This window comes from Anabrus simplex, chromosome 7 (genome assembly GCF_040414725.1).
Source record: "Anabrus simplex isolate iqAnaSimp1 chromosome 7, ASM4041472v1, whole genome shotgun sequence".
Taxonomy (NCBI): Eukaryota; Metazoa; Arthropoda; class Insecta; order Orthoptera; family Tettigoniidae; genus Anabrus; species Anabrus simplex.
Window position 1 is genome coordinate 213,540,765 of NC_090271.1, and position 24,764 is coordinate 213,565,528.

Below are 24,764 nucleotides of genomic sequence, written 5' to 3' on the forward strand. Positions count from 1 at the left end.
ACCTATGCGTTATTCACTGTATGTTGCTAGCCAATAGGTCCGATTGTGGGTATCGGCAATATCTGAACCCTCAGCGGTATTTATTATATTAAAATGAAGTTGCAAATAGCATATTGCCTACTACTATAATATACTTTCTTATTAGCACTGTTCTTTTCTTTACGAGGAAGTTTGGCAAGTTTTTAATAATAATAATGATAATTGTTGTTAAACAATGGCTAGCTGTAAATGATAGTCGATCACGTTGTTAAATAATTGAATATCTTAAACACATGCAAATACATTCATATCTAACACTATAGCAATACTAGAAACTATAGTCTACAAGTTATTGTAGGTATTGTACCTATGGATTATTATTATTATTATTATTATTATTATTATTATTATTATTATTAATGTGTTTAACGACTCTTCAGTTGCAATCGATTTTAAGGGACATTACGGTGTCTGGCATTTCTTCTTGTGAAGAGGTTCTGTAATTCAGGAAATCTACAGACATGGACTTACTCTGTCCTTTTAATGCCAATCGGTTGCGCTGGAATTCTCGTGACATTGAGCATAGAACAATGCTCCATCAACTACACTACGCAATCGCACAAATAATAATAATAATAATAATAATAATAATAATAATAATAATAATAATAATAATAATAATAACTTAACAAAGCTGAAGAAAGTTTTTTTAGCAAAGCAATATTCCAAGGCGAAGGAATATAGTTTATGAAATTTTTCCCCCCATATATTCATTCAAATAATCGTGTAAATTGTGCTTTCTACGCCGAATATCTCATGCTTTACTTATAACATTTCTGTGCTGTAATCGGGTCAGTGGTTCGAGTAACTTTTCTATTCTCTAGTCGGCCATGTTAGCAATGCTTTGCCTGCCTTTTGCGCTTCACAGCGTTTAGGCTGTACCCTACTTTTCATTTTCACCGTCTTTCCGAATAATAATGTCAATAAATTGGAATTCTGTCGGTTCATACCTTCGATTATGAGTTGATAAACTTGTTCCATATTCCTAGAATGAGAATGAAGTGCTTTAATTAATTTTCTCGCCAATGGTTCGTAGAAAATTGTATTATTAAAATTAATAAGCGAAGTTGGGTCATTTAAATGAAATACAAGGCATATTATGGTTTTTTGTGTGTTAGACAAGAGTGGAGTTGTGGGTACACGACCGCAGATCAGAAGGCAGTATCAAGGCGCCCCACGCTGTGTGTAGCGTAGAGACACGCCCACGCGTGAGCAGAGAGAATCATCTATTCCTGTCACACATGCACTCGCGAAAATTGGTCGATCGGTAGAGGTGAAACATTTGTACGATGGCCTGGCTGACAGATGTAAATTATGTTGGCCCATCAAAGTTTATCGTACTACTAGTCTATTTGGTCATATGTGGGATATTATTTTCTCATTGTATAAATGATAATCCAGTAAATCTTTGTTGTTTATTAGTAGCGACATCGGAAATTTTGGTTATCAGAGAGATTTGGGGGGGAAATCTCTTCAATAAACACGTATAATTGTGAGATCCGCAATATGGTCTTGGTGATAATTGTTGTTTTAAAAGAAAGACGTCGAAATGATCTTCCTCGTACAAAATTAAGTAATAGAAGGAGTAGTGTAGACCCCTCGCTGGATGAGGGCAATGTACAATAATGTATAATAGAGAGAAGGCCTATTGAAGTTGTAAAGCCACAAACAAACAAACAAACAAAGCAGCAAGCTTGTAAATTTACATGACTATTGAATGATCCTAATTACGAGACGTCCAGTTTTAGATTTGTCAAAACAGTCATTTGATTGAACGTGATCGTCACGGTGGTTAGAATCTCGACATTCTCCTTTAAAAGTTGTCGCGCTTCAGTGCAGGATTCGCAATCCTGATTTATGTAAATTAGATTTAACTTTACAACTCAGAGGTTGATATTCCGCTTGGTTGAGTTGCTCATGATACTGAGATTTTAAGTAACAGTGAACTGCAAGCTTGCTTGAATTTCCTCAAAGACATCAACTGTGGGCAGTAGTTGTTTTTACCACTAGACAAGTTGTTTTTCTTTGAAGACATTCTTTTGTTCACAATTCGAGTGTAAGGACTTGACCTTTCTGTTAATATTGATTTCCAGTGATATTTGATTCTTTGTGAAGCATAAAAGAGAATTCAGTTCGCATTCTCGTTCAACTATGTAGTGCATGGAACAAAAAGCCAAAACTTTTTCCTATTATTAGTATTATAGCGTATGACAGTGACAATGAAAAACAACTATTTCTTTGAGGAAGTTAAAGCAAGCTTCAAGTTCACTGTTACTTAAAATCTCGGTATCATGGTCCGACTCGTTGGCTGAACGGTCAGCGTACTGGCCTTCGGTTCAGAGGGTCCCGGGTTCGATTCCCGGCCGGGTCTGGGATTTTAACCTTAATTGGTTAATTCCAATGGCACGGGGGCTGGGTGTATGCGTTGTCTTCATCATTATTTCATCCTCATCACGACGCGCAAGTCGCCTACGGGAGTCAAATAGAAAGACCTGCACCTGGCGAGCCGAACCCGTCCTGGGATATCCCGGCACTAAAAGCCATACGACATTTCATTTCATTTCGGTATCATGAGCAACTCAACCTGTAATTTTAAGCGGAATATCACCATTTCTATTTAATCTGTACATTGAAGAGGCCATGAAATTTTTAAAATCCAAAACACCTGGCATTAAAATAAATGGAATAACTGTACACTGTATGAGATTTGCCGACGATTGCACTTCTGGCTGACAATGAGAAGAACATGCAGATCATGCTCAACAAATTAACATCCATCTTAAAAGATTTCCAACTTAACATTAATGTAAATAAAACTAATGTTATGGTTGTAAGCAAATCTAAAATGAAGCCAGAGGCACAGCTCAGAATTGGAAATATTTTAATAAAACAGGTGCACAAGTTCTGCTACTTAGGATCAGTTATTACCGATGACAACAGATGCACTGTGGAAATAAAAAGAAGGATTTCCCTGTGTAAGAAAGCCTTTGAGGAGAAGAAGCAGCTCTTAACTAATAAATCCTTAAACACTGAACAAAAGAAATTATTTATCAAAACGTTCATTTGGAGTGTGCTGCTATACGGCTGTGAAGGATGGACTCTCTTGAAGGACGACGTGAAACGACTAGAGGCAGTGGAAATGTGGCTATGGAGGAAGATGACAAGAACTAGCTGGATTGAGAAGAAAACTAATGAAGCAGTGCTTAGAGAAATAAACACCGAGACATTTAATAACAACGATAAAAAGGAGAAAAGGGTCAGTTTTCGGTCACATTCTCCGGCATAATAACTCCATAAAGAACTTATTCGAAGGCAAGGTGATGGGAAACAAAGGCAGAGGGAAACCACGGAAGAGGATCATTGAAGAGGTAGTTGAGATGATGGGATGCCAAGGTTATGGAGAGATGAAAAGGATCGCAGAGAGAAGAGATCAATGGTTGCAGCGACAAGGCGAAGCCTTTAGATAATGATGATGATGATGATGATCAACCTCTGAGTTGTAACGTTAAATCTCATTTACATAAATCAGGATTGCGGACCCTGCACTGTGACAGCCAAGGTTCTTCAGCAGCCTGTCAACTACTTCAGGATTTATATCAATAAAGTCTTGTCTGTCGTTTTGATAATACCCAATAGGACTCAAAAAGACGATGTGGTAGATAGGCTGCTTAAAGGCTCTGTCAAACAGGAAGCAGACTGTCCGCGCTGAAAAAAAACCGCAGGCCGTCGCAGACTGGGGTAATCAAACAGAATACAGACATGTCAGGGCGAACAAGTGTGAAATCGGTCGCAATCAAGTGCGTACCGACTTAATTTTTTCTTTCTTGAACTGGTGTTATCATTTTGTTGTTTTAATCAAATCTCCAGCACCCCCTGTGGGTGAGGGACGCAGACGAATAATACGCCCACGGTATACCCTGCCTGTCGTAAGAGGGGACTAAAAGGGCGACCAAGGCATGATGACATTAGAACCATGAGACTACTTGCGATCTTTGTAATCGACGTGCCGTGTGTCGTACAAGTGTTCATGACCATGCACTAGATCAGTTAATTTCTCCGTATCTTCTGGAGACATCGTTCAGTGTTGGCCGCGCGAACTCGGTGAATATTTAAAACTGTCCGTCAGTTCGCTGTGAACTAGTCTGGTCCGCTGCGGTAGGCCGCCTTCTGTTTGACCAGAATGATGTAATATCACAGTTTACAGAGTCTTCATCGTTTCCAAAGTTACAGGCAGTTATTGTTTTAAATCACACATGTAACTACTGAGGCAGGACAGCGTCCATGATTCGTTCGAACTCTTGTTTGGGCTCCGTAATGGACGGAGTACGGTAGATAGAATGCTGAAGTTGTAGCATTTTGCTGCTTTATAGTACGCCATTGTAGACAATCCTCAACAACACATGAACATTCTGAACCTTGCCCTATCAGTGAAAGTAAGAAACAATTAGCTGCTCGAAGTTGGAAAAGATCTTCTGGAAATGGGTATCTTTTTTGCTATTGGCTTTACGTCGCACCGACACAGATATGTCTTATGGCGACGATGGGACAGGAAAGGGCTAGGACTGGGAAGGAAGCGGCCGTGGCCTTAATTAAGGTACAGCCCCAGCATTTGCCTGGTGTGAAAATGGGAAACCACGGAAAACCATCTTCAGGGCTGCCGACAGTGGTGTTCGAACCTTCTATCTCCCGAATACTGGATACTGGCCGCACTTAAGCGAAGGCAGCTATCGCGCTCGGTGAAATAGGTATCACAGATGACATTGTGTTAGACAGATCTAAGTTCAGAAAATTAGTTGGCAATCACCGCTTTACACACCATCCAAGCACTACCAACAAAATTTGGTCAGAAAAATGAAATGGCTAATGGCTTTTAATGCCGGGAGTGTCCGAAGACAAGTTCGGCTCGCCAGATGCAGGTTTTTTGATTTGAATCCCACAGGCAACCTGCGCGTCGTGATGCAGATGAAATGATGATGAAGACGACACATACACCCAGCCCTAGGGCCAGCGGAATTAAACAGTTATGGTTAAAATTCCTGACCCTGCCGGGAATCGAACCTGAGACCCCTGTAACCAAAGGCCAGCACGCTAAACATTTAGTCATTGAGCCGGGCAGTTGGACATGTATCTTCTTTACATGACAGGCAATGTACCTTTAAAATGAGCAGCATTTATCATCTGTTTAACCCAATGAACTCTATTATGCTGCTTCTGTGTTTACATTGACAATATTTTTCTCTTTGAATATACGCGGATTCATAAAATAATCAGTGACCCGTTCGTAACGTTTCAACTTGGTTAGAGCTTTTCTCAGATTGCTTATCCATTGTTCAGAGTATGCCCAAGAGAGACCAGCCACATTTCTTCTACGTAACGTGAGCTGAGCACGAATAGCATTCTCACGTTGCTGCTTTCGCAGATAACCGTTAACAATCTGTGAGTCACCAGGTAACTCGAACAGTGTCTCGGCTTGCACTGAAAGTCATAAAATCCACTAAAAAGAAAAAAACGAAAAGATGTTTAGTGGAAAAGCGTACTTACAAGTAGTATAAAGGACTTTAAAAAAATGCTATTTGTTCGGGGCGTCGACCTAGAAAGATCTTTTGCCCCTACTTGCACCATATGTGAGGAACCTGCGTGTATTTTGTAAATGGCGGAAGTGTAAAGTGTTGAATGTGAGGAAAGGAACGTTAAGGACGACACAAACACCTAGTTCCCCAGCCAAGATATGAATCATTTACAATTAAAAACCCCTGACCCGGCCGGGAATCGAACCGCGGGGCCGGACAGTATAAAGGGCTAGTGCAAACCATAGTAGCATGTTTGATATCATTTAGTAATATAAATATATACACAAGTTAACTACAGGCACATAATTGATATATCTTATTTTTCTTCTTCTTTCCCTATTCATCGTGGTTGTCGCCTATAGTGGCGATTGGGAATTAGAAGTGGGGACGGGGGGGGGGGGGGATGTACAGACAACAGGGTTTATGGGATATAGCGGACGGGTATTTAATAAAACTTTAACCAAAGGAACAATATTACAATTTAAAAAAAAATAGAAGTACGGTGTGATCATACAATTAAAAATCGTTTATTATCTGACTACGTACTAACAAAGTAACAGACACTAAAGAGACTGCCGGATAAACGAATGCGCACGGCAAGCGGGTGAATCGTACCTTAGTGCCCATGACCTTGACAAAAAATACCTTTGCTACCCTTCCTCACAACACATGCAAAGTCTCTACTACTTGCTGTAGCGCTGTACAAATCTATTAGCAGCGACGAACGGCATTATGTGCGCATTTCCGCCAACAATTTTCTTAGTAATTAAATAAAATAAAGGGAAGAATTAACTGATAAGACAACAGGGCTCGTGCAAATTGTTTTTTAAAAATAATTCCTACAATTCTCCGGTTTTCCCGGTCATCATTCATTCCAGTGACACTCTCCATTAATATTTCATTTCATCTGTCAGTCATCATTACCCCAGGGGAGTGCGACAGGCTTCGGCAGCCGTCAAATTTCCTATCCTTGCCGCTAGATGGGGGGGTTTCAATCATTCCATTCCTGACCCGGTCGAATGACTGGAAACAGGCTGTGGATTTTCAATTCCTGTAATTCCTAGTTTCAGCCGGCTGAAATGGAATAAAATGTAATGTTTTCTCTATAAGCGCCCCTCCCCCCCCCCCCCCCCCCTCAGCCCCGCAATCGCAGCTTGTGGTTGTTACTTGGCGTGGATTTGGTTAAGTTTCGCAGCCGAATGCTCTCCTGACGTCCACCCTATGTGGAGGACTGACTTTGCGGAAAATGTCGTCCAAAAATTACGTACAGTTCGTAATATGGGATCAGGATAATCAAAACATCAGGAAGTATCACTCGAACTCGCATTTTTTTTATCCAGTAACAAGTACAAGTAACGTAATGTCGCTTTAGACGAATTCAGAGGCCGAACTGTACTTTGCAATACCTCTAAAAGAACCCTACTAATGTACGTCACAGTTATGGTGCGAAACCCATTTTTTCTGTATTGTGTTCCCATAATAATAATAATAATAATAATAATAATAATAATGCGCATATCAGATAGCAGAGTACACCGGATCTCTCTTGGGCGATATATGGATGAGTTTTAATTAATTTTGTCGGATAAACATTAAAGGTGTCACCATACTTCTTTTACATCCTAAGACTCAGTTAACGTCTAGGAAGTACCTCAGATGCTAAGTTTATACAATCATTAATTGCGGCCAGTATCCAGTATTCGGGAGATAGTAGGTTTGAACCCCACCGTCGGCAGCCCTGAAGATGGTTTTCCGTGGTTTCCCATTTTCACACCCGGCAAATGCTGGGGCTGTACCTTAATTAAGGCCACGGCCGCTTCCTTCCCACTCCTAGCCCTTCCCTGTCCTATCGTCGCCATAAGACCTATCTGTGTCGGTGCGACGTAAAGCAAATAGCAAAAAACAATCATTAATTAAATATACTTCCAAGTCTTCTTAATCCGTTTACGCTCCAGGGTTTTTTTTTTTTTCCTCGGACCCAGCGAGGGATCTCTATTCTACCGCCTCAAGGGCATCGTCCTGGAGCTGAGATTTGGGTTTTGGGTTGGGGGATACAACAGGGGAGCAGGAGCAGTCCCTCGCCGAGGCAGCCTCACCTGCTATGCTGAACAGGGGCCTTGTAGGGGGATGGGAAGATTGAAAGGGACAGACATGTAAGAGAAAGGAAGTGGCCGTGGCCTTAAGTTAGGTATCATCGCGGCATTCGCCTGGAGAAGAAGTAGGAAACCACGGAAAACCACTTTCAGGATGGATGAGGTGGGAATCGAACCCCCTCTAATCAGTTGACCTCCCGAGGCTCAGTAGACTCCGTTCCACTTTTCAAATTTCGTGTTAGAGCCGGGAATCGAACCCGGGCCTCCGAATGTGGCAGCTAATCACACTAACCACTACACCACGGAGGCGAATATTTCCAAGTACTATGCCTATTTATAGGAAATTCTGTATGTTAGTAAGGATACTTAAATAATTGTGTACCGAGCTCGATAGCTGCAGTCGCTTAACTGCAGCCAGTATCCAGTATTCGGGAGATAGTGGGTTCGGAAGTCACTGTCGGCAGCCCTAAAGATGGTTTTCCGTGGTTTCCCATTTTCACACCAGGCAAGTGCTGAGGCTGTACCTTAATTAAGGCCACGGCCGCTTCCTTCACACTCCTAGCCCCTTCCTGTCCCATCCGACCTATCTGTGTCGGTGCGACGTAAAGCAACTTGTAAAAAAATAAAAATTGTGTAACATTTTTCTTAGTTGGATTATCTTCATTATTGTGTATTATGAAATACTAACTGCATGCATATTAATTATGATTACAATAAATGAATAGTCTCTCCCCAGTTCGTGGTTATCCGTGACTGAGAGAGAAGAGTATTCTGCGTCTTGTGGGTGGGGAACGCAGACGAATACATCCACGGTATCTCCTGCCTGTAGCAAGAGGCGACAAAAAGGGACGACCAAGGATTGATGTACTTGGGACCGTGAGACTACCTGTGATTAGTACCATTACGTGAGGAACACCATGGATCTACGTTGCCTAGGAGCAGTGCAATTATGCGCGTAACACCACGGGTCTGGGCGTTGCCTGTGATTAGCACCATCGTGTGTATCCCACCGTGGCGAGGGAGTGGGCTCTCGGCTGCACAGACTGAGGTCTACATGGAATAGGTGCAGAGCGCTGCTCTCGAATGGATTAGTTCCACTGTGTTCAGACTGGATCTGCGTTATGTAATGTGTAGAACCACTATATGAGGAACACCATGGGTTTACGTTGCCTGAGATTAGTACCATTATTTGCGGAACACCATGGATCTGTGTTGCCTCTGGGTGGTACCATAATGTGTGATAAACCATAGGTCTACATTGCGTATGATTAGTACCACTATAGGAGGAACACCGTAGGTTTACGTTACGTGTGATTGGTACACTATGTGAGGAACAGCACGGATCTCACCGGCGCCCGTGATTAGTCTCACAATTTGAGGAACACCATGGGTCTATGTTGCTTGTGAGTAGTACTCTTATGTGAGGAACACTATGGGTCTGTGTTACCTGTGAGTGGTGCCATTATGTGTGACATACCGTGGGTCTGCATCACCTGTGATTAATACTACCATGCGAGGAACACCACGAGTCCAGTTACCTGTGATTTTTAACACTATATTAGGAACATCATGGTTCTGCTTTACCAGTGATTAGTACCATTATGAAGGGCCGGTGACCTGGACTTTGGACCCCTTCAGACAACAAGCATCATCTCAGAAAATAAGCATCACCATTGTGAATTCGATCCACTGATTGTTTTGGATTCACGATCATTTTTTTTTTTTTCACTTTTAGATTCTTGTCAGTGGATACATTTTGAAGTTGTAATTGTATTTCCATTTCGTCACATCTCGAACCATTAGAGGCCGTTGACCTAGCTGTTAGGCCCCTTTAAACAATCATCGTCATCATCATCAGTGTTCTGTTCATTCACATCTTTTACATGCCGACATCGTACGACATGGAGTGTCGAATGGACTTTCTTCCGCCCGTCAAAAATCCAACTACCTCTGCCGGGTTTGAACCTGTAATGTTGGGATCAGAAGGCCAACACTCTACTACTGATCCACAGACGAAGCTTCTTGATCCCCTTTATCTCGCCAGTGATTACTGGAGGGCACTTTTCATACTCTGTGTCTACAGTTAGTAAGTATCACAAATTATAATTGTCCGCCTCTGTGGTGTAGTGGTTAGCGTGATTAGCTGCCACCCACTGAGGCCCGGGTTCGATTCCCGGCTCTGCCACGAAATTTGAAAAGTGGTATGAGGGCTGGAACGGGGTCCACTCAGCCTCGGGAGGTCAGCTGAGTAGAGGTGGGTTCGATTCCCACCTCAGCCATCCTCGAAGTGGTTTTCCGTGGTTTCCCACTTCTCCAGGCGAATGCCGGGATGGTTCCTAACATAAGGCCACGGCCGCTTCCTTCCCTCTTCCTTGCCTATCCCTTCCAATCTTCCCATCCCCCCCACAAGGCCCCTGTTCAGCATAGCAGGTGAGCCCGCCTGGGCGAGGTACTTGTAATTATCCCCAGTTGTATCCCCGACCAAGAGTCTGAAGCTCCAGGACACTGCCCTTGAGGCGGTAGAGGTGGGATCCCTCGCTGTGTCCGAGGGAAAAGCCGACCCTGGAGGGTAAACAGATGATGATGATGATGATGATGATGACAAATTATAATTGACCATAACACTGTTAACTTCATATGTTGACACTTCGAGTTATCATTGAATTCTCTTTCTTGTTTACATCTTCATATCTCCGTGGTTTCTGAACTGACCTTCACCGGGCGAGTTGGCCGTCCGATTGGAGGCGCGCAACTGTGAGCTTGCATCCGAGAGATAGTGGGTTCGAACCCCACTGTCGGCAGCCCTGAATATGGTTTTCCGTAGTTGCCCATTTTCACATCAGGCAAATGCTGGGGCTGTACTTTAATTAAGGCCTTGGCCGCTTACTTCCCACTCCTAACCCATCGTCGATGTAAGACCTAACTGTTTCGGTGTGACGCAAAGAATTGTAAATGAACTGACCTTCACTTCCACCTAGATATTTTCACAAGTTTCCATGTCAATGGATAGATCGATTCTTTCTTTCTTTCTTTTCAATGTACATGCATCTTCAATATCAGTGGTTCTCAGCTTTTTGACTGCAGACTCCCTTAAATTCTGCCAAGGGGATGGTGCCCGCATTAATTGCCTGTCCTGACAGCATGTGCCATAGTGCGCGGGCCTTTATATCGGTTGCCTCTTTCAGTTGTTTGTGGTTGACTCTGTAGAAGCTTTCCATGCACAACATTGGATTGAGATTTTATTATAGATTATAACTTGAAAGAAATATGAGACTCCTTGGCTGAATGGCCAGCGTCGATGCCTTCGGTTCAGAGGGTCTAGGGTTCGATTCCCGGCCGGGTCGGGGATTTTAATCGCTTCTGATAAATTCTCCTGGCTCAGGGATTGGGTGTTTGTGTTTTCCCCAACACTTTCCTCTTCAAACTCTGATAACACACCATCCTTGTTTGGCCAGACTGTCAACCAGTTCGTTGTAAGTCCTGAATGTCCTTTCCCCCATAAAAATGGCTCGCTCTTTCCGAGCGATTTCATGACGGACGTTAATTCTAACATTTCATAGATGTAGGAGTGTGTTCTTATGTTTCTTCGAGGGTTCCCGAATTTCCTGATAGCACTTTGAGAATCTGTAATGATGTGTCTTACGAAAATGTCTTGATTCTGAATAATACAGTACCTCTCGGATGGCGATAAGTTCAGTAGTGTAGATGGATGCTTCAATGGGAATAGAAAAATGCCCATATTCCTAAGTTTTCAAAACCGCCCGAAGCTGTAAATTTTGCACCGTCAGTATAAACGTGGGCGTAACCTGGCCGGATACACTTACTTATAGAAATATTCGTACACTAGAGGTATTAAATTAATGAAAGAGATGTAATGTTTGAATTGTGATATTGTTTATGAAAATGAAAAGGTATACAGATTGAACATATGAACTTAAATCATTTATGATCTTTACATAGGACAATGGTAAGGAATATCACAAAAGCATAACAATACAGTGCCACAAACTTATTCATATCTATCACAAAAGTATTCGTTCGCATCACAGAAGTATTCGTACGCAGCACAAAAGTATGCATACAACACGAATGTTCTATTAATTAGTACTTAGTAGGATAACCTTTCTGTTATATTACACTATGTAGCCGTTTAGGCATTGATTTTACCAACTTGCTTGTTATTGATGGTGAAATAGCCTGAAGTTCTTGAAGTTTTTCTTTAAGGTCTGTAGCATTTCGAATGTAATGCTTTCGAAGTTGTTTTCCAAGGTGAGACCACAGATTTTCTATAGGATTGATATCCGGCGATTGGGGAGGTGTTTCCAGTACTTTAGGGCAATCATATAACAACCAAGAACGTGCAAGTAATGACTAGTGCTTCGGGTCATTGTTTTGGCAGAATTTTAAACTATTCTCTGTGCGCATTTTATAGCACTCTCTCTTAAATTATTCTTCAGTATGTCTTCGTACTTGTTGACTCATCGTGCCTTCAATGAAGGCCAGATTTCCAACACCACTGAAAGACATACAACCCCCTTCTAGTACTGAGCCACCACCGAACTTAACAGTGGAACTATGATTTCTGATATTTAATTAATTTGCCTTTATCCATGCTATTTGCGTACCATCTGACCCAAAAGTGTTAAATTTACTTTAATCAGTAAATGTAACGTCCTTCCAAAAGTCCTCTTGTTTTTGTTACGGAGTTTTCCGTGGTAGTTAGAGGTGAAAGAAGGTGCGGGGGGTGAACAGGTCTCAGGCTACGAAATTAAAGTGAATTTAAAATTTAACAAGGTTATATTTTCTTAGCAAAAAACAAGAAATAACAATAATGGCAGGTACAGAGTAGCAAAACCACTAATCGAGAATGTACAATTACAGGATTTGGGGCTCCGAGAGCCAGACACACAATTCTTGAGCAGTTAGCCCAACTTTACGATATACAGAATTCAACAAAGGGGCAGAAGACCCCAATCAAGCCCAGGAGCACTTGCTCCCAATTACATCATAAAGCCTCCTCGAGGCGCGCAGAAACAAACTTCAAAAGAGCGATCTGCTCTCAAAGGTTAAGCCTATCAAAGGCCACACCAAACTCCACCTTCAAGTTGTCCTCTAAGGACATAAACACAGGGGTAAAGATACCCAACCTACTGAGGCCTATTAAGTGAGAAAATTTAATTACCTGGCCTCTAAAATACCAATTTGAGAGGAGGCGAACTTGCGCTCCTAATACACTTTGTTTAAAACCTACTTGGCACTAGGCCGTTAATGCAAGGGCTAATCCCATACTAAAGAGGCGACTTTCAGAAGGAAACAATTTACATTACGTTAAGGAGGAAACGGTTGTGAAAATAAGTTCACCTCAATGCAATATGAGAGGGAGCTCGAGAGGGTTAAGCACTCTCTATCCCAATATGAAGCTTAAAAGATAGAATAAATACAAAGATTCTTTACATTTTAGGGAAAGTTACATGGTGGAAAAGCTTCGGACCCGCCCCGAGAGTTAAACTGCTGAGCTAGCAAGAAAAGAAGTTATTAATCGGCCATTACCTTGTTGTTGAACTGCTGCCCGAAGGAAGAGGCGCTTCCCGCCCCCTGCTATGTACTTTACACACTGAAAGATGTTACTGAAGTGGCGCAGAGACCCTAAAATCAGCAGTTTATATACTCTCGCAGAAAGTTCGAGGCGTTTCAGGAAGGAAAACACCCGCCCACAAACATTTTATTGGTTGATAAAGAAAACCCCTACACAAGATGAAGAAGAAACACATTATTGGTGGAAAATTAATTAAAGAAATTCGGGATTGGCTAAATTCAAAACAAGGGGAAAGAAAGGGTTAATATTGCCAACTTAAACAATGACTGAAAGAAATTTAGCAAAGAACAAACTTTTGAAATTAAATTTTCTCCAAAAAAAAACAGTTCTTTCACTTCGCACTAGGGTGCACCGTTGTAGTTCTTCAGTAGTGTCCTCTAGAAGAGACTGTTCACACTTCTTACTGCAAGCAAAACAAAAATACGTCGAAAACAACACAGTTCAGAAACTTCAAAATTTCCAAGTAGTGACATCTTCAGGATAACTTGAAAATTAACACATAAGACAAAGTTCAGACTTCTTCCAGTAGGGGGGTTTCAACTGGCGCAAGGTTTGAATTAGCGGCGTGGAGGTGTACCGCCCGGTACAGTTTTCATTGCATGTTCACAGCAAACGCCAATCTCCTTTTGCGATTTATTTGACTGATATACGGTTTTATTCTAGCTGCGCTTCCGTTATAATTGTTCCTCCTTAACACTTGCGCCTTACAGTTTCTGTACTTTTACACCAATATTGTTTTCACAGCTAGAAGCAATCATTGTAGTACTCATTTTTGGATTTCATTTTATTGTATTTTATTTACCATAAATCGCTCACCTCTTGGAGTCAGTAGTCTAGGACGTCCTGCTTTTGGTTCATCTTGAAGCCCGTTAACTTTCTTGAATTTCTTGATGATTGACTGGATTGTCGAAACAGATTCTTCCGTGATTTCTTTAATCTGTTGGTATGTTTTACCTTTCTTGAAATGATCAACTATCAGCTGGTAATTCAACGGATGTGTATTTACGGGCCATTGTACTGTTTGTAGGAGCAGTAGACTGTTGCGGTCTGTGTCTGTATCGCAACTGTTATCTTGAACGCATGCTCGGTTTCGTTTCCATTCAGGACAAAACCAAACCGATGTTTCAGAGCTATGTACGAATACTTTTGTGGTGCGTATGGATACTTTTGTGACGTGATGGTATTGTTTCAGTTACATTACTTCATATTTTGCAGGATAAAACTTTTCTGTACACGAGGTACCCAACATGGGCTATTGACTGTACATTTCGCCTTCATATTTTACCAATATTGAAACACCTGACAGTCGTACTACTGTCATTAACATTGGACGATGATTAATATCTTATGTGTACGAATACTTTTTTTTTGTGTTACTTGTTTAACGTCGCTCTAACACATCGAAGATTTTCGGCGACGGAAGGGTGGGAGATTGGGAAGGTAGCGGCCGTGGCCTTCATTAAGGTACAGCCCCAGCATTTGCCTGGTGTGAAAATGGGGAACCACTAAAAACCATCTTCAGGGCTGCCGACAGTGGGGTTCGAACCCACTATCTCCCAAATGCAAGCTCACAGCTGCACGACCCTAACCGCACGGCCACTTGCTTTGTGTCGAATACTTTTGTGAGTAACTGTAGATTCAATAAAGTCCATTACGTGCTTATGTGGAGCAGGTTTTCCTTGTAGGTTCCTCGGGATATAATGTGTGGAGGCTGGAGACAATGAACAGGTGTAGTTAAACTGGAATGCCGGAATTGTATGGGACTTCAAAGTCAAAGCTATACAGAACTTCTGTTCTCTGAAACATTCCAGGAGTAGAGATGGATGTTTTCCATGATGTTCTCCATACTGATTATGTAAAATGTGTAGGCTCTTGAATAACGGGTGCTCTTTCAAAAGATATCGTTGAAGGAAAAATTTTGACGCCAGTAATTTCCGCCTCAAGTACAGGGATGGGTAGTTTGTGAGCTTCGACCTGAAAAGCATTAGTAGGCGTTTACGACATTACACGAGACATACTCTGAGTACACGAAATTGTAGGACATTTAATTTCTCCAAAACATAGGTATTTTGGAGCATTGCCATTAAACATACTGCCAAAGTCAATAACGGTCCATATTAAGGAGCGGTAAAGAATTAGCAAAGGGGCGGGAGCAGTGCCCCTCCAAGTGCGGGTTAAGAAACGAAGGACGTTCAGTGCACGCAGTGTCCGTGTCCCTGGATGTAAGCAGTATGTCCACTCCAAGTTAGTTCGTTGTCCAAATGCATCCCCAGGAGGCGGACAGTAGACTTCACAGGAAATGAATATGGTCTAAGTTGAATTGTGGGTGACTGAAGAACCAGTTTCATTTTGGTGAATGTAGTTACTAATGATTTCGAAAGAGCGAGTGTTCCGCTCTCTGTGTAGTCCATTCTTGAAACGTTGTGGCGCTGAAGAGTAATAGTCGAAGTGACTGAGGATGTATCAATGTAGACACCATCAGCATACTGCAAGACACGGATGGCGGGATAAATATTGCGTCCAAGTCAGATGTGTAGATAGTATACAGTAAGGGGCTTAATACACTGCCCTGTGGAAGGCCTTTAGAGACTGTACGTGGTCCAGTAAAAGTAGGTCCGTTCCGAACGTAAGTGGTGTGGTTTTTAGTCAATGCTAAATTTGCACGTAGCTTAAGACCGGCTTGAGTGTCATGCCGAGAAATCAGCATCAAACAGAATCACACCGTTCACTGAGGGTAGCTTACTTACTGTGGCGCAATCCTGTCAGTTGGAAGGTCCGTGTTCAAATCTCTCCCCTGGCGAAATTGTTTCTGCAATTAGTGCTCTCAAGTCGATCTTATGCCTCGTGCAACGCCGCCTCGCAATGCCCATTTCAATTCCCCCGCGAAGCGCTTGATCGGCTAACGACGACGCGAGATATCGAATTATATTTTTCAAATTATTTATCAGTATGGCAAACAGCCCGCCTGGTGGCCATGATCGTTAAGGCGCTGAAGTCTAAAAACGGTCTAACACCGAGGTTAGCCGGTTCGAGTCCCGTTGGTCGAAAAAGTTTTCACCATCAGAATGTTGGCCGGCAGGGTAGGGGAGGTGGTGGTATACAATTTCTAATCACTAGATTGCGTGCCAAAAGCCTGGATTAAATTCCAAACCTCTCCGCAGTACTCATATGGAGTGAGGGCATATGACGCTGTTGATAGTGATTCGTCCGTCGGATGGGGACGTTAAGCCTTGAGCAGGCCCCTTGGTGCTATTCGACAGGAGTAGGCTATGTGCCGGCACCGGGTTTCACCCTCTCCCTACTATCATATATCACGTCATTCATTTCATCTCTCATTAACTCCTCTGATGAGGTTGACGTCAGGAAGGGCATCCGGTAATAAAAAACCGCCATGACAAATTCATCTCACCTCATACCCGACCCCGTAGGGAAACGGGACAAGGGTTGGACAAACTAATTTATCAGTATGGCAAACGTACTGATACTCGTGTAGGCCTACCCGCTTCACGTTGTTTCCGACCTCGCTGTATAATTTATCATATGATAACTAGACTTATAAAAAAAAGGGAAGGTTAGGCGGTTAGGCTTGTTTGTTATTGGCACATTTTGTTGACATAAAAGTCACCATCTATTTGTTTAACTTTTATCTGTAGCAGTGTTATTTTCTCTGCTTATCTTTACCGACCTTGTCCTTTTGGAACAGAGTGGTAACGTTAGGTTTACACCTACACCTTAGACTCACTCATCAATATTTGCTAGAGGATAATGCCTTGTCGGTGCAACCAGTAGTCTCTCTGTTCGGCATTCCTCGCTAATCTTTTGTTGTTTGTTCTCCTTTCTTTCTTTCTCTCCTTTCTCTCCTTCTTCGGAAATGTTGTATAATTAAATCGAAGGATGTGTCCTAAACAATGAGTTTTCTTCCTTTAATTGCCATCGACAAGCTTCTGTGTGCACTTAACCTACCTTTGCAACGTCTTCCTTTCTAACTCATTCGATATACAGCATGGACAAAAGTATTCATACCCTAACCCATCCAATACAAAATACTTTATTGTTGGACCAGTAGGAGTACAGGTCAAAATTACAAACCCAAACGTATACCTTGTATAGCAGTGGTCATTACAAAGCACAAAATTAACTGGAGGTAAGTAACAGTACATAACAAAGCAACAAATGCTACTCCATGACACTACTTGTTTGGACAAAAGTATTCATACCTTACGTGTAAAAGTGGGGTTTGAACGAGTAAACAGAAACCTGTGTTGTTCCGTGGCATTAGTTGTGTAGTAGATGCAGACAGAGACGGACTGATCGGCTTCTCAGAGATGGTACTAGTCCAATGGCGAGGAAAACTAGGGAAACGTCTGTTGAAGAGAGACGACTTATTCTACGCCTTCACCACCAACGGAAATCGTATTCCGAGATCGAAAACACCATTAGAAGAAGTAAACCAACTGTGCAAAACATCATACAAAGGTTGAAAGGACAGGATGTTCTTATAAGCAAGAAAAGAAGTGGACGTCCGAAGAAACTGACCGCACGAGAAGAAAGATTCATAGTAACCACAATTAAAAAACAACCACACACTACATCTTCGGCAATAGCTGGCAGCTTGCAGAATATTTCCATGATGCAGTGTCATACAAAACAGTAAGGAGGGTCCTTCATCGTGCTGGGTATCGATCTAGGGTCCCAAGAAAGAAACTGCATATAACGAAAGTGAATCGACGTAAGAGACTACAATTTGTAAAAGAATATGTGGCGAAAGATAATGCGTTTTGGTCGACAGTGATATTTACAGATGAGAGTAAGTTTAATATTTTCCGAAGTGATGGACGCATTTTAGTGTGGAGACGCCCTAACGCAGAGCTGGATGAGCAGAACCTCGTTACCACTGTGTAGCACGACGGGGGTAGGGTTACGGTGTGTGGCTCAGTGGCCGCTTCAGGTGTCGGGGAGTTGGTATTTATCGAGGGGACTATGGACAGATCTCAATATTGGAACATCCTGAAAGAAAATGTTCGCAAAAGCGCCGAAAAGCTTGGGATTGCTAATGAGTTTTACTTCCAACACGACGATGACCGCAAACATACGGCGGAAATTGTTCGTTTGTGGGTACTCTACAACACGCCGCACACATTAAAAACACCTCCCCAATACCGGATACCAACCCTATCGAATATCTATGGAGTGAATTGGAGTCCAGACTAAGAAAACACCACATAAGTAAATCACACTTGAAACACTTAAAACAAGAATGGGGGGGACATTTCATCTGAACTAACACGGAAACAATATACAGGAAAGGCAAACAAACGCGCTACTGATCGAGTTGGTGATATGTTTCTTCATTGAGGTGTGAATTCTACTGGGATACGGTATGAATACTTGTGTCCAGACAAGTAGTGTCATGGAGTATGAATTTGTTGCTTTGTTATGTACTGTTATTTCCTTCCAGTTTATTTTGTGTTTTTTAATGTACGCTGCTGTACAAGGTTACTCCGTATTGGTCCAGCAATAAAGCATTTTGTTTTGGATGGGTTGGGGTATGAATATTTTTGTCCATTTCTGTAGCTCTTCGTGGTTGGGTGTCAACGTGTGTTCTACACAGTGCGATTCTATTCAATGTATACACGCCACTTAATCGGGCAATGTTATGGTTGAAAAGGTCAGCGCTTTACCAGTTCCCATTATTATGTTGTATTTCTTTTCATTTTATATTTACTAGACGGAAAACACACACTATGTAGCATACTTCTATATTTTGTACCTATATTTTTAAAACTTTACTGTAGTCACATCATAATCTAATGAAAATGGACCATGTGGCTTGCTTTCTGGGATGCAATGGTACTGATGGTTTCACTTACATCAATTGTGGACTGAAAACAAAAACAGAGTTAAGTGTCAAAATTTAAGTTCTGAGAAAAACAGAATAAAACATTGTCTTTTTCACAGTTTTCAAAACTCTGGCGCCTTCTTGTGACTAAAGTTTGAATTACTTGCAGACTGAATATCACATAGCCCGGTTTTTACCGCACTAGCATAGGCACATAGCCCATATTTTAGCAATAGAATGGAAATCGATTGTTGTGGCAGTTGCCACGGATTTATTTTCAGTCTACATTTAATCTTGTCCGTTCGATGCTAAGGAGGCTCAGTTAACGGAATCTGTCATGTCAAACCATTTCGTAGATAATTTCTATTTAAGTTCTAGTTTCGAAAACGATCGTTCAGCAGAAGAAACAAAAAGAATTGCGTCAAATTTTCCTTTGGAAAAGCCGGGATGAGTGGCTCAGACCGTTGAGGCGCTGGCCTCCTGATCCCAACTTGGCAGGTTCAGTCCCGGCTCAGTCCAGTGGTATTTGAAGGTGCTCAATTACGTCCGCCTCGTAGATTTACTGACACATAAAAGAACTCCTGTGGGACTAAATTCCGGTACTTCAGCGTCTCCGAAAACCGTAAAAGTAGTTAGTGGGACGTAAAAGACCAGTAACATTATTATTCCTTTGGAGAAATCAATTGATCATAAATATGTCTTTCAATAAATGAAACTCATATTGATAATGATGATCTTTTCACTTAAGAAATCGTTTTCAAAACACATCTGTATGGAATTTGGATCCTACAGATTCATCGCATCGAAAAGGGAAACTGATTAAGGGCGTAGGAAATCGTTCTCTAGAGTATGATGAGATGAGGCCTCACTGACGGAAGAGACTTCTATATATCTGTCAGTCATGACCATCTATCAATACTTCAGACCACAGCCTGCAAGATCACATCGACCACTTGTACTCTTAACGCCCCTATTTGATAATACCATAACGAGGCGAACTGTGAGCTCGCATCCCGGAGTGGGTTCGAACCCCACTGTCGGCAGCCCTGAAGATGGTTTACCGTGGTTTCCCATTTTCACACCAGGCAAATGCTGGGGCTGTACTTAAAGGCCACGGCCGCTTCCTTCCCATTCCTAGGCCTTTCATGTCCCATCGTCGCCATAAGACTTATCTGTGTCGCTGTGACGTAAAGCAAATAGCAAAGAAAAAAGTTAATACCATATATATATTTCACATCACAGCCTGCACGGTTGCTAGGTAACATCACGTCACACATTCTGTATCGCTAATTTTGTGACACAAATTTTGACATGACCTCTAGCCTTAAGACATATTTATACCAACAGGAAGAGTTTGGTTTCATTAACAACTCTATATTGCGTTGAACTTTTTCCACGCAAGCGAAAAGTAAACCTATACTAGCAATCAGTAGAAAAATTAGCAATATTATCATCTTTGCAATTTTCAACATTATTGCTCTCTTGCCTGGAAGACTAAGCATTACTGTAAGTTGCATGTTCTCAAGCTAGTTCGCTAGTGCATTTTCTTGACGTTGTAGTGCGCCGCTAATCATACCATCGTCTTTGAACGATCTACGCATTTTGCTAATCGAAGGGATACGTTCCTCCTTGTGTTGCCGTTTTCGTTGAGTTGTGTAAATAGTGGCCTATTCCTTTTCTGATATTTATTGTTTTTAGAGGATTCCCATATTTTTTCAAACTTTACCGCATGGCTTCACTGTTCACTGAATTGAAGATGATATTAAAGCAAATAAAGACCAAGTAGAGCGTGTTCTGCCTTTCAGCGCTCAGCTCAATGAGGTTAATGAGGTCGATGCGGCTTCATTGTTAACGAAACCCTGCTTGCTTCTCTCTCAGACGTGTTTCCATGTTTGTAAACTCCGGGGACATCGTCACTGGCTTCTCACTAAGGTGGCTGTGGTTCGAAATCTGGACAAGCATGTGGGATTTTTGAAATTTAAAAAGTCGTATCTCTTGGTTCGGATTTCATATAAATCCGGAGGTGGTGCTGATTATTGTTTTAAGAGGAAGTACAACTGGGCAGCGATCCTATATTAAAAATGGAAGGGGTCCAACAGTTCGAAAAATGAAATTATCGGCCTAAGAAAAACGAGGGCCACGAAAGATATGAAAATGAAAGACTTCCTGGGCCTCGTACACCTAATACCGTCGGGGTCGGAAGAGAAAAAGTTGACTAATGGGGGTCGGATAGGATAGATGAAAGTGACGAACCTGGCACTAGTAAAGTGGAAGCAGTGCCAGGACTCAGCTAAGGGCTCCGTGGTCACCAACCTACGCACCCAAGTTAAGAGCCGTGGGGCCTCATTTAGTCGCCTCTTATGACAGGCAGGGGATACCGTGGATGTTATTCTACGCCCCATCCATAGGGATTAAATCTAGAGGTCTCATGCCTGTCAATAGAGCCCTGCGCCTGGTATACAAAATGTCCGCATTCGCACTTCCTTCATCCGCATTTGTATCCGCGAATTGTTATCCGCGGATATTGTAAATATTTAAATACGGTATATTACACCCAAGGTATTGAAACTGATATATCTATTGACATAATACAATAGGCCTGACACCTGGCGCCACATCCCCTACAGTCACAGGTTTATGAGAGATTTTCTCTTGCGACAACTACCGACGTATTGACATTTGTTCCTTCCTTCCTCTCACTAATTGCGGGCAGGAGTAAGATTGGTTCAGGTCAGATTTACGGCTTTATGGTCTCAAGGCTCTTTGTATCACCATTCTCCCATACCACTGTCAAGGGTCACCTAATCACAAGCAAAAATAAGAGTATACCTGAGTGAAAATCAATACACGTCATTATTTAGAAATTATCAGCAAAATTATCTGCACTGCTATACAGTTTGTATCCGCCAAGCACTAACTTCCGTGGATAATCGCATCCGTGCAGCGCTGTACCTATGATCACATCAACAGTCGCATAAAAGTACAAGCCTGCTTGCTTCTTTACTTAACTTACTTTCATGATTACCATTGATCGGTACGGACATGAGAGTAAAATGTAGCCCTAGCCTATTTTTTTGTTGGTGTTGTCTTCCTCGGTTTGGGCACTTCCGAAACTGGCGCAGTGAGCAGTTTTTGGTGTAAGATATTCTACAGGAATGAAAGAAGTAGAATGCGGACGTTTCCTGAACGTGAGGATAATAAGAGGGTGTTGCACATGAAATGTCAGATTTTGTAGTGAAATTTCAATAATAGTAATCGAAGTAGGCATCCTTAGACACAATGCAGTACACTTCTCCAACAAGATACAAAAATATGTCCATATCCGTTTCGCTGAAGTCCTACGGCCTAAACGTGAGAAATTCTTCAAAGGCAATTTTAGGGCTACTTCGTTGCTGAATCGTTTTCACTTAAAAAAAAAAAAAAGAAAGCGGATCAGTATTTAAACTGTGATTGGCGAAGAGGTCTTGTGAGTATGGCGGATGAGGTAGTCTTATAATGCAAGTCGTGTAGTTTTTGGGCTGTTGCCCAAATAATAATAATAATAATAATAATAATAATAATAAATAATCTATTATTATTATTATTGTACCAGAGGTACACCTTCTCCGTTCATTTGAACTGCGCGTCTGCTAGAAGGCCATCTGGGTTATGAATCTGAAACTGTGTATTTGAAGAAGTTTGGACCTTTAATCTTCAGATGTCTCGACTATCGACTTATGTGCCCCCTCTGGGGGGAGGACGGACAATTAATATTTTTAAGGGAATTTAATATTGTCTAACTTGAAAAACCTTAAGTGTTTCTAAATTGTTTTTTATGTGCTGAGGTATCAGCACTGCTGAGGCTTCCTTCTTATGTTATGGACCAATCAGAAATTTTTGCAAATAATTTTGTAGCCAATTAGAATTGCGGGGGGTATACAGGCATTCTGCCTAGAGAGTTCTGGAACTTTCCCCTCTGCTATATAAACTGGGCGCTTTTGGGCCATTGCGTCTTCATCGCTCCAGTCTAGAGTGCATACGTTGTAAGTGGAGGGCAGCTCAAGGTAATGGCAGACATCTTTTAAAAATGTGATAGCTCCAGAAAGTTGAGGGTTAGGTTTCAAAATTCCTTCTTAATGTAAATTTTTAAAGTTTTATATCACCGTTTAAATGAAAATTTTGAGGCAAGTCAAAGGACTCTTTTCAGATCCCTGCTGGGAAAGATGTATGGGGGTGAATATGATTTTCTGAAACTCTAAATTTTTAACTCTATTTTGGAACTTAATATTTCGCCATAAGCTCATATAGGATTTTAAGTGTTTTTCAAAGTGTATTTCAAAAGGAGTGCATGTGTTTCGCCTCCTAGCATTTTGTTCATGGCCGATTCTCTTAAACCATTTTCTTTGTACATTTAGGCCATTCAGAATGGACACTTATTGCCCCTGTTTAAATTCTAGTTATTTATAGACAATTGTGGATCAGACTGTCGACCAGAACTGACAGCAAACACTGTTTTCGAAGTTATCTTGTGCAAAAGGTGGATAACAAACTTGTGCCTTTGAGAGGCCGGACTGTAGAAAATGTTGAAGCTCAGTCTCCTAAAGTTTGAGTGGAGCAATTGTGCTCTTTGATTTAGTGTACCCCCAGCTATAACTCTCATTATTTGTTGTACCTGATCTGGACTTAATAGTACATCCTTGTTATACGAGCTGACGAGCTTCTGAACTGTTATTATTGTTACTTACTCAGATTATTTATGAAATTTTAAAGGTGGTGGTGGTGATTGTCTTAAGGGGAAGTACAACTAGGCAACCATCCTCTACATAACACTAATCAGAGAGAGAAAATGGAAGGGGTCCGACACTTCGAAAAATGAAGGTATCGGCCCAAGTAAGACAAGGGCCACGAAGGGCATGAAAATGAAAGACTCCCTAGGCCTCAATACGTAATACCGTCGGGGTCGGAAAAGAACAAGAGTTGACCAAGGGAGGTCAGATAGGATAGATGAAAGGAGCCTTGCACAAGTGTAAGCAATGGCAGGACTCAGCTTAGGGCGTCGTGGTCGCCAACCCACGCTCCAAAGTTCAGAGCCCCTGAGGCCTCAAATTTTAAAATCGGAAAGAAATAACATTTCAAAATTCAGTGTTTTAAACTATACTCTGATCTTTTCTCTGTCTACCCATTCAGCCCGGCACCGTCCGGCTCCATGGCTAAATGGTTAGCGTGCTGGCCTTTGGTCACAGGGGTCCCGAGTTCGATTCCCAGCAGGGTCGGGATTTTTAACCATCATTGGTTAATTTCGCTGGCACGGGGGCTGGGTGTATGTGTTGTCTTCATCATCATTTCATCCTCATCACGACGCGCAGGTTGCCTACGGGTGTCAAATCGAAAGACCGGCACGTGGCGAGCCGAACATGTCCTCGGACACTCCCGGCGCTAAAAGCCATACGCCATTTCATTACCCCCGCGCCTAGGGAAATCACGATATATCCGTAATAATATAATAATAATAATAATAATAATAATAATAATAATCTTTTCAACACCCTATTTTCCCATATTTATGTGGAATCGGTGAAGCGCACAGGCTCAGTTTAGGACTTGGCAGACCGGATTCCCTTTCGATCACAGCACGTTGGTCTTATTGA

At 41.9% G+C, this 24,764-nt stretch overlaps 1 protein-coding gene across 6 annotated transcripts in view; it reads left to right on the plus strand.

Annotated features, from left to right (window-relative positions):
• Positions 1–24,764, plus strand: part of LOC136877476 (calpain-B) — a 653,760-nt gene that overhangs the window by 305,334 nt on the left and 323,662 nt on the right. The gene's annotated exons all lie outside the window — the stretch shown is intronic.